This window comes from Chamaea fasciata, unplaced genomic scaffold, assembly GCF_029207755.1.
Source record: "Chamaea fasciata isolate MVZ Bird 193981 ecotype frontalis unplaced genomic scaffold, bChaFas1.0.hap1 SCAF_214, whole genome shotgun sequence".
Lineage (NCBI taxonomy): Eukaryota > Metazoa > Chordata > Aves > Passeriformes > Sylviidae > Chamaea > Chamaea fasciata.
In genome coordinates this window covers 120,623-131,418 of record NW_027094299.1, presented here as the reverse complement: position 1 = coordinate 131,418, position 10,796 = coordinate 120,623, and the positions used below count along the sequence as shown (strand labels likewise).

The 10,796-nt window shown below is 44.5% G+C and overlaps 1 long non-coding RNA gene across 3 annotated transcripts in view; it reads left to right on the top strand.

Annotated features, from left to right (window-relative positions):
* Positions 1 to 631: 631 nt before the first annotated feature.
* LOC136304902 (uncharacterized) overlaps positions 632 to 10,796 on the top strand; it is a 32,474-nt gene continuing 22,309 nt past the window's right edge. Inside the window, exon 1 of one of the 3 annotated variants that reach the window (XR_010724886.1) lies at positions 632 to 846. This is a non-coding gene — a long non-coding RNA (uncharacterized lncRNA). The remainder of the gene's footprint in view (positions 847 to 10,796) is intronic. The other 2 variants (XR_010724887.1, XR_010724885.1) reach the window with 2 other exon arrangements.

Below are 10,796 nucleotides of genomic sequence, written 5' to 3'. Positions count from 1 at the left end.
GCCTGGTTGGCTTTTTTATGACTTAGCTGACAATCCCAGGCTAAATCCAAACACCCAGAATTACGAGGAACTACGGAGACCATTTATAAATACTCCCCTTCCTTGCAACTTTATCGCTTATCGCAGATCCCTGGGGCAGATTTACTTTCTTCCCAACAGCACCATTCTGGCAGAGATCCTACTTCTCAGACACAAACCGAACGCAAACCTGCCACGGGGGGGATGGGGCGGGCGGGGGCTGGGCTGGTGTCAGAGCCGGGGCGGAGCCTGGGCTTGCAGCGGGGGAGCGGGGCTGGGGCCGGGGGTGAACGGGGCCGGGGGGGATCAGGGCCGGGGGATCTGGCAGAACCCCGGGCCCTCAGAGCAGGGCCGGGGCCGGGGCCGGGGTGGGGGGGCCAGGGAGGATCGAGGGAGAGGGCGGAGCCACGGGCCCTCAGAGCGGGGCCGGGGCAGAGTCTGGGGCAGAGCACAGGGCGGGGCCAAGGCGGGGCCGGGGCAGGGACGAGGGAGTAGGACCGGGGGCGATTGAGGCCGGGGCCGGTATGGGGGTAGAGCCCAGGCCGGTGCCAAGGGTTATCGGGGGATCGGGGCCGGGGGGCTGGTGCCGGTTCTGAGGGCGGGGCGGAGCCCCCGGGCCCTCAGCGCAGGCTGGGCAGGGCCGGGGCCGGGTGGGTTCCCAGGGCCCGCTGTCCAATCAGCGCTTCCGATGCCTCAGAGAGCCCACGAATCGCGAGCCGGGTGGGGGTCAAAAGGGCCCCGGAAGGGGCTGTGGGGATCTGTGGTTCGGTGTGGAATGCTGAGGTCTGTCTGTGTGGGTATGGAGTTTCTCCAGGCTGTTTTAGTGCGGTGAGAATTTGTTCATTTGTTTCTGTATAAGCTGTGCTGTGTGGGATTGTGTTTATTATGTAGTGGGTGATGGTAGGTAGGGCTGAGGGGCTGTTGTTCTGTGTGTTTGTCAGAGTTTCTCTCTGAATTCCAAGATATTCTGTTATGTGTGGTTAGGAGGCAGACGTTGTTTTAATTTAGCTTGTTTTTGGCCTTTTTTGGTGCTAAATCAGGGATTTTTTTGTGCATTCTGTCTCAGTGTTTTCTCTTGCTTGAGCTTTCCTATGGTTGAGGTAGAGGGAATGTGGGGAGTTTTGTGCTGTGCTATAGAATTTTCTTGGTAAGTTCTCCTATAAATCAAAGCTATGCTAAGCCTTGATGTGTTTGCAGGTGTTGGGGGGGGGGGGGGGGGAGGACGTGTACTCTTGGGGTGTGTTGTTTAGGGAAGGTACCAAAGTTTTCCTGTCTTTTTTTCCCCCCTTTAATCTCCCGTGACATGTGGGCCTGGCTGGTGTCTGGTAGTGAAGGTTTTAATTAGCCTTTCACTAGGAAGAACATGGTAGGAAGAAACAACCTTGTGAGGTTTGCTTTCTTGGCTGGTTTATGGAGTGACTTCAATTATAGAATTTCTGTGGAAAGTGCTATCATGTTTCAAAGGGCTACTTATTGGAAGCAGAGACAGCTTTTGAGTAGTGTGAGTTATTTCTGCTAGTTTAAGTTTTTTGTTCCATAATATTTAGGTTGCCTCAGCCCTGGGCAGGGCAGTGGTGCCTGAGGGGCAGGGAAGCAGGGGCAGAAGAGTTGGAAAAGGTGTGTGAGACCTCCCTTAGGTGTCCCCAGTCTGGGAAGGGGCTGAATGATAAATGGCACTCAGGGCAGCTGGGGTTTGTTTGGGTTGCTTTGTTTGCTTTTGGTTTGGGGGTATGTTTTGGGGACTTTTATCGTGGGGGTAGAGAGTGTTTAACTTGTTTTGTCTGGAGGAGCTTTTTTCCTTGTCTTAGCTTTGTCATGAAGCATGAAGGTTTTGTACTGGAAACTTTGTGTACTAGGTCCAGTGTTCGGGGCTTTTGTCTGGCTTGGGAATACTTCCTGTTGTAAATGGCTATTTGAGTTCTCAGGAGATATGCTTAAAGGCATGCAAGAGTTTCCTTGTCTATGGAATTTTCTTATGGTTATTCTTTCTGTTTGGTTTTATTTACAGAGCAAGATTCATTTTTGTGTTTATGCTCTGTAGCTCAGCATGTACAGAAGGTGTATTGACCCTTCAAACCAAGCACTGCAAGTGCACAGTGGTTAATTGGATTAATTGTCTGAGGAATAATGGATGAAGTCTATTCCAGTTTCTTTTGCCACCCTGTGGGAATGTGGTGTTCCTGTGTGCATGGGGTTTTAGGCGCGCTTGGGGAGAGGTAGAATCAGCACTTGGATTACTCCGGTTACTTGATGGGAAATGTGTGTTTGGAGCAGCCCCGTGAATAAACTGGTCTGGATACATGATGGGAAATGTTTTGTCCTTCAGTATACCCAGGAGCTCAGTGGATCCTCCCACACCGAGCAGTGCCAGTGCCCGGCAGTGAACTGGAGCAGTTGTTGCCTGAATGGGTTGAACCTGTTGGTGCTCTTGGTACACCGTGAGGATTTGATGTTCCTGTGCACCTGGGGGGGGACCTTGGCCGTGCTTGGGGAGATGTAAAATAAGCGCTGGGGCTGCTCTGGACCCGTGATGGGAAATGTGTGTTTGGGGCAGCCCCCCGTGGATAAAGTGCTGTTGTGTTGCAGATCTGCAGCAGTGCTGGGTTTGGCAGCGGGACTGAAGGGTTTGTGAGAGCAGAGCGGGGAATGGACCCATCAGCTCCAGCAGGGGGAGGAGTGTCTGCTTCTGCTTTTAACCTGTGCGAAGCTGAAAGCCTGTGGCTGTAAAATTAGCAGCAATACTGGTGCCTTCTTTTATCGCTCAAGGTCACTGGCCAGCATGGAACAAGAAGCAACCCAGGACTTGTTGGTGCCCTGGCAGAGAGAGAAGCAGCAAATGGTGCTGAGAGAATTTCTGGGAGTGCATGTGGGGTCCTGGTTTTCTTGATAGCTTGAGAAAGGATCTGAATGGAAAAATATCTATCTTCTTATGGGAGAATCTGATGTGGAACATTGGACCAGGATGACTTGCTGTGACTTCTTGAAAGCTGGAAAGAAGGCGATGTTAATCTTTTTGGCTAGAGGCAAAGTGTCTGCAAAGCCTTGGAAGAAGCCTATGCCAGGTAAGTGAGGACACGAACAGGAAAACACCTGGAGGCTGTGCTGTGATTTCACGGAGGGTTATGGATTCCTGTCTCAAATGTCCATGTGTCAGTAGGGCTGGATCCAAGTGCCCCGGTGGAGAGGCAGGGTTGTCCTGCGTTCCAGCTTTTTAGTGGCTGGAGTTTTGCCCAAGGAAGAGCAGCATCCTGATTTTGCTGCCATGTTGAGCCAGCACAGAGCTGTTGGGTGCCTCCGTCCAGGAGCAGCAGGAGCCTGGATTTCTGTCCCTGGGATTGCCTTGCTGTCCAAGACGGGGGCTGAAGGTGAGGGGCAAGGCAGGCCTGGGAGCTCTGGGAGTCAGGAGTGCCAGGCCTTTCATCTCCTGGTGCTGCTCAGGTGTTCACCAGAGGGTTTTTTGACGGCCTTTGGCTTTCTGGATGGAAGCAAAAGGGTCCTTTCCCCTCCCTGCCTTCTGTCATTCCCAGGTCAGCCCCTGCTCTTTGCTGGCAGGCTAAATAGCCTCAGGAGTGGGCCGAGGAAGTGCTGCCTGATCTGTGAGGTTCCACAGGAGATGGGAGCAGGCTTTGCGCAGAGGTTCAAGCAGCTTGGGACTTCCTGAAGGCCTGAGGCCTGAAGCAGAGTCTTGAGGCAAAGCTGACCTCTGGGTGAGCCTTCAACTCAGATGTTGTGTTTGTATCCTGTCGGTAGTGCGGTAGCCAGGATCGTTAGTGTTCTGGGCTAGGTCCGTGCTCATTAGTGAAACATGGCTTGACCTTTCTGTGTTCAGAGGCCGGACAGGGCCCTGAGATGAGTCCTGTGGCCTTGTTGGGAGGAGCGGGGCCAAAGGCAGCTCCTGCATTGCTCCTGAAGCCCTGGCCAGGCTTTGGGGCGACGCAGGAGGAGGCTGAGCCCAGCTGTTCCCACCGTGGGAGTTGTGTGTGCCTGTTTATTGCAGCATTTGCCCGACCTGGGCCCTGTCCCGGCACAGCCGGAGCCTCTTGGCCTGCGGGCGGACGCACCCGCGGGAATTGCCAGTTCTGGGGGGGCTCTCCAGGGCTGGGTTGTGACAGGGGATTCCCAGCTGCTGGGGGTAAGGCTCAGGGTCCCTGGTGCTGGATCTCAGTCCCTGTAGGTCACCTTGGGTAGCAGTGCTGGGGAGCATTGCTGAGCTTCTCCTTGGGAGGTTCTTGGCTGCTCTGAGCTGTCGCCAAAGACCCTGAGCTCCTGAGGTTGGTGTCTGTGTCTTTGGTGCTGACCCTGCCCCCTGGCCAAGCTACTTTGGAGGGTTTGAAGGGTCTAGGGCTGAGTGCCCTTTGGGCAGTTTGCTGCCAGCCTGGTGTGCTCCTGGAAGTGCCGCTGACCTGCCAGGACTGAGGAGCTGCTGGCTGGGTGCTGGTTCTGTTCTGCAGTGGGAGCAGGTAGCCCCTTGGAGGGCTTATAGAGAAACCTGGAGATGGGCTGGGGGAGCCTGAACTGGGTTCTTCTCCCTTGCTGACCCTTGATAATAGGGCATTAGGGAGTTGCACGATTCTAACTCATGCTTGCTTGGGCAAATGAACAGAGCTCGGGAAGGTCCTTGAATGTGTGGGGTTTTTGTTGTAGTCCTGGTTTAGAAGCACCTTCTGTTGTAAAGGAAACAAATGGTGCTTGCTGCCACTGGGAGACCTTAGTTCCTTTCCTTCAAAATGTTTGTAGTGCTCTGTAGCTGATGTGCTGCTATAAACGTGTGTAAGGTTCTTGTCTTTGTAATGTATTTCATCATATTCCACGTTGGATTGAATCTCCACATTCTAAGAGAGACTCCAATCTTCCCTGGCAAATACCTGTCTATCAAAACCAAGACAGTCTCCTAGCCTGGAAGCAAGAAACTGCTTTAGGTGGATCTCAGTGCTCTTGGAGGTTCTTTCTGTAGCTTTGCTTGGACCAGGAGCCCCGCGCGGTTTTTGGGCTCTCCACAAGCAGGGAAGCTACCGCAGCATGGCAACTGCATCTCCTCGTCCAGGAAGCAAGAATTCGCTTTTTCGGCAGATCCTGTGCTCTCTGAGGCTGTTTCTTGTAGCTTTGCTTGGAACAGCAGCCCCGTGTGCTTTCTGGGCTCTGCGCAACCAGAGAAGCTACTGCAGCATTGCAAGAGGGTCTCCTAGCCTGGGAAGCGAGAAATTGCTTTAGGGGAAAAAAATCGAATATCTCAGGTAGAATTGGTTAATCAGTGTTTATTATCTTGGTGCCAAAAAATTCATAATCAAAAGAGCAATTCTTATTTTATGAGCAATATGTTTCTAATACTAATAAGACTTGGCACATTAGATTTTTTTTGAAAGATATAACGATATTTTGTATTGAAAAATTGCAGACTGTTTATAGGCCTGTTATTTAGCTCCTCAAAGTCATGCTAGTGAATATGGTTTTTTTAAGAACTATTAATCTCTCCCAAACTATTTCAGAATTTATTTCAGGGAAGTAGTTGATGATTTTTTTTTTTTGCTTCATCTTTGTTACAAGTATTTTGAGTTTAGGTTTTTGATAAAATCACGGTATGGATTATACAGATACAAGAGTGAGCAAGAAATTGAAAATACAAAGTAGTGTGGTTTGTTTTTTAATTTCTTGTCCTGTTCTACTTCCTCATGTATTTCACAGCACAAAGAGGAATAGAGCAGAGTGAGAACTTTGCCAGAAGGTATGCTTTTTTTCCAGGGAGATTGGAATGGTTCATCTTCTATTTAGTGACAGATAAAAAATTACTTTAGCTACTTTGCAGATTGTTCTTCTTCTCAAAGTAAATGCTATACCATTTCAGACTATAATTAAAAAGGATGTAAAATAATTTCATAAAACCCCATTTTTAATTGTAAAACTTTTTAAATTTTGGCTGTCTGGAAGTATTTTTTTAGAACATGCAACAATTTTAGTCTTATTTTAAAGAGATATGTAAGACACCTTGTATTTATATACTGATATACATATAAGAATATTACATAGTTGAATTCTAGATATTTTTACTCCTGATAATTGCATATACTACTCCAGCTGGAAACATGCAGTAGGTATTGTATCATTGGGTTTTATTGGTCCAACTGTATTTTAGAGCTTTTTCACTTTAGAGTAGGAAACAGGACTAGAAAAAGATTACTTGTCATTGAAGGAGAACATCATCTATTCTAAATCCTGAATGTACAGAAGCTGCAACTCTAAATGGCACGTGTTTTTAGTGCAACAATAAAACAAAGAATTGTATGTGAAGCATGAGTCTGATGTTCTTGTGAATCCCTTGAGATGAGAATACCTATGCACAGACAGATAAATTTAGATGGAATACACACCGAATTCCATGAATTCTGTTAATTGTGATAGAATTTATTCTATTTGAAACCACTTACTGGAATCAAACTGCAAATCTGATTTATTACACTAAGATTCAAGACGTGAGAATTCCTTGCATAATTGAGTGAAAAATGTGACGGGTGGGGTGGAAAACTAAATCCAGCTCTTGCAACTTCTGTTGGACTAAATCTGCAGAGGAATAGTTGTAAACTTCCATTCATTATTCCTTTCTTGCTTGTCCACTTCATTGCAGAAACTCTCAGCTTGTAACAAAGGATTTATGTAACCATTGAAGCTGAAATGTGCTGATATTTGTTTGGTTCCAATTAGATAAATGGTGTCCTTAAAATTAAGTGCCTGGGTAAGGTGTGGCTGTTGAAGTTGTATCACTGTGCAAAGAGCTAAATAACCGTGCTTCTCCATGAGGGAAAATGGTAAAGCAGCATACTTTCTGCCCTCTGTACAGAAAATAAAGAACGAAAATCTATCTGGTTGTTCTTCGGCTTGAGATCTCAATTTTGGCGTGGTGTTCTTCCAAGCTGTGCTGGGTCAAAGCTCACATTCAGGTCTGAAGTGCTGAGTAATAGATCTGCCCATGTGAAAAACTTTGGTATGTGTCCCATCTATCCTAACTTGGTTTTTATCTAAGTTATTAATTTTACCTTAATAGGTCTTTTTCCCCTAGAGTTTCTTCTTTTCAGTAGAAAACATTGACTAGTGTGTGCAAATACAGGTCAAATCTGTAGAAGTGTATCTAATTCTTCTTTTTTGTAGTCAATACAATGGCCGACTTAGCATGTTAACAGTGTGTCATCTGGCCTGAAGATGGTTATTGAGCAAAAGATAAACATTTAAAGTTGTTTGTGCTAAATTTTACTTGCTGTATTCCTAGCAGACAACTGAACCCTGATATAGGAGAGTAAGTTCCATCCTAATGACTTTGAGTAAATTTGTGATGATTAATTGATGCATTTCTTTGTCAGTGTTTTCCAGTCTCAAGTGAGGATATGCTTGAAGTAGTGTTAAATTGTATTGCTATAGCGGCTGAGGAAAGCAATTTGCAAAGAACAATAAATGCCAAAGATAGAAAAGAAGTGCTCTGGCTATCAGCAAAACAAACCAATAACCTAACAAAGTGTTCATTTAACACCTTTCCAGACGGCAAGAATTTTCCACAAAAGCACATTGTTTGCCATCACTATCGCAAACATAGGCATTTTCTCCTCTAGTGAAGGCAGGCATCAAATTATTCCTATACTGATATGAAGATCTAAACCTTGTTCCTACATACTCCTAGCAAGAATATTTCTCCGTGCATGTAGGTAGATTGAAATCAAAACGTGATAGAAAAGGAATTGTATATCATGATTTGTCACAAAATTGAAAATGAATTGTTGAAAGGAACTTGATCCTCTAGTGCATTGTGCAATCACTCTGCAAAGTAGTTGATTTAATATGCTAATTTTCTACTTTTCCATCTTCGTATTGGATCCTCTGCATGAAAGTGAACCCCAAATTTTTGTACAACAGGGATTCTGTTTCAATGCTTCTAAAATGAAATAAAAAAGTTTTTGAAGCGACTGCAACATTTGATGAAGCATGATGTAACTCAATTATAGTAGCAAGTGAATTTGAACAACTTTTTATGTGGAACGGCACAGGTATATCTAAATATTTAGGTACTGGATTTCAGCGGTATTTGAGGAGGTTTTAAATTTTATTTCAATCTATTTCTTAAAAAAGATAAAAATCTAAAAGCTAGAAGAAAATACCCAAGGAAAGTCATTATTCAGTGACAATTCTATAATTTTGTCTTTGTAGCTACCGAATTCTTTCCTTTTTAATGTGTCTTTTAAAGAACAAAATATTCCTTGAAGTTTGAAATTCAGTACGAACTGTACTGAATTTTTCGGTCAAGTCTTTGCTTTGACAGTTGTCCCACACAAGTTGTGATCATCATTCCATGATGTGATGCTGTGTTGTGCATTTGATGTTGTCTGTTGGGTAATAATTGACTTTTTTTTCCCCCCTATCATAGTAGTAACCTTTTTTGGTATTCAATGGCAAAAATGGCCCCTGGAAGCTTTCTGGTGCACATGCAAGAGCGAAGTCTCAGGGAAAGCATTGCTCAGAGCATTGCATTCTGTGATTTGCAGTCTCAGAACGTGCACTGACTTGAACATACCTCTGCATCACATGGGGAAGTGCCATAACTCTGGAGGGAAGAAATGGAAGCTTAATGTCAAATGAAAAAAATGTGTTAAAGCTTTTAAGAGCAAAGTTAAAGACAAAGATGAAGGAAGGAATGTGTTCAGAATAAATGAATTCATTTTTAATTATAGCACTTTGCTTTATATCAGCTGAGATTATAAGGTGAAGTAATGATAGAAAGAAAGAGTGCCTTCATAGCCTTCAATGGATGCCTGTAATGCAAAGAATTCTGCTCTTACATCCATTCCACTTTTAGACATTTTGCCCCTTATGCTGATTTCTTTCATTCTGATCAGCCAAATACAGACATCTGTCCCTCAGTACCTCTAGCCAGGGAGCTGATCTTAACTGCACTCTCTGTTTCCATTGAGTTCAGCATGTTCTGATTTTTCTCCCGTTTTCCTGTTGTCATTCTCCCTCTTTCTGTTTTGATAATAAAGCCAGTTTAAGGCAGCCTCTGTCAGCGGTATCCAATTGTGATACCCAGGAAAATTCAGTTCTTTTCTAGTCTAGGCAGTGAAAATGCAGTTCTGCTCTCTGCATCCTTGTTAAATTAACCTTTGCTGTGAGGATTCTGACTAATCAATAACAGTGAAGTTACGGGCAGTGCAAAAGAATCAGAAAACTATTTTCTGAATTTTGGTAGGAGAGAAATTTCCACCCCCCCTTGGAATCTAACCATTCAAAACATCCCCCAGATTTTAGGACAGAAGGAATTTTCTTCTAATGAGGGGGAAAAAATTGAAGATTTGGGGAGGAAAAGCCATGAATATAATGAGAAGGAAAAAAAAAGTGGAGAGATTTTAGGTCCCAACAAACCATGAACATGTTGCAGTCACTGTGGCAGTGCAGGAGTTCTGCTAATTTCTAATAGTGAAGAAGTTAGCCAACAGAGATTGCATCTGGTTAGAGATTTCAAGACTAAACAAGTGCCAGGTGTCATGGGCCCTTACTGTCAAATCCATTTTAGCCTTCAAACTCAAGAGCTTAGTCATGGTGTGTATTTTCTTTGATCCAGATACTGTCAAAAAATGAGAAAATACAATTTTGTTGCTAGTGTTTAGTGTTTTTCAGCAAATGTTTTCTATGTAAATGTGCATGTTTATTACCTGAATGTATTTTAATTTGATTCATTATTTATAAATTAGCTCACGTATCATTGGCCTGCAGAAATTGTTGTAGATCTGTATCAAGACGTTAGTAGAGGTGAGCTAGTGGCAAAGTGTTCTGGGTGACACATCCATACCTTTGAATGGAGGAAAAACCAAAGGAGGCATTTTATTCTCCCATCCAGTATTTTGTGCTTTCAGTTGTAACTTGTGCAAGACAAGGCTCTGCAGTCCAGCAGCTGCACTAATCAGATTCAGCTGAAAATTAATTAGTGTCCTAGGAATACTGTCTCTTTTATTCTAGAAATTGGAAAAGAGAGTGAAGTTCTTGAGAGAAGGTGTTTCTGGAAATGACAGTGGAAGTCTGTATAAATACATCTAATATTCTAGGTTTTGTACTTGCACCTCTTTCTATATGTTTCTAACAGTTAATCAGGACAGACATAATCTGGAAGATAAATAGGAAAGTGAATTCCTGTCTTTTTGCACCTATCCTGGTGTAAGACAGTTGTGTGACAATGGGGTTATTTCTTACAGGAGGCCTAGGCCTACAGCCTACCTATTGTGTCTAGCAATGTTAGCAATGCTCTGTTATGTTTATATTATGTCTAGGAATTAGTTAACTTTCTAAAAGGCAATGCTACTGAACTTTGAACTGGACTTGAGGGCTTTTCTGTCAACCAATAGAGTCTCTTCTTTGCTTAAGGCACTTAAGGCATATTTTGACTTTGTCTACAGCTAAAGCCAATCAAGAGCCTGAGTTTAAGAGCAGGGAAGGGCTGTGCACTTTCCTTAGGATTTAGCTGCTTTCTCTTGTCTCTTTCTCAATTTGTCCTAAGCTGGGGCAGCCGAAACTTTTGGCAAGGGGAAGATGCAGTAAAAGGCTTTAGGCTGTGCCTTTATGTTGTATCTGTGTACAGGAAGATGGAAAAGGTAATGGTTAGAGTGAATTAGCTGCTGTTTTGAGCTACTGTAGCTGGGCTTTCAGAAGCCCGCTTCTGGTTAAATGTTTGCAAGGCTAGTTCTGGAGATTCTTTCTGGATGAAGGCTGCTGTGGACTCTTCATTTGGGAGTAAGTCAAATCTTTGAAAC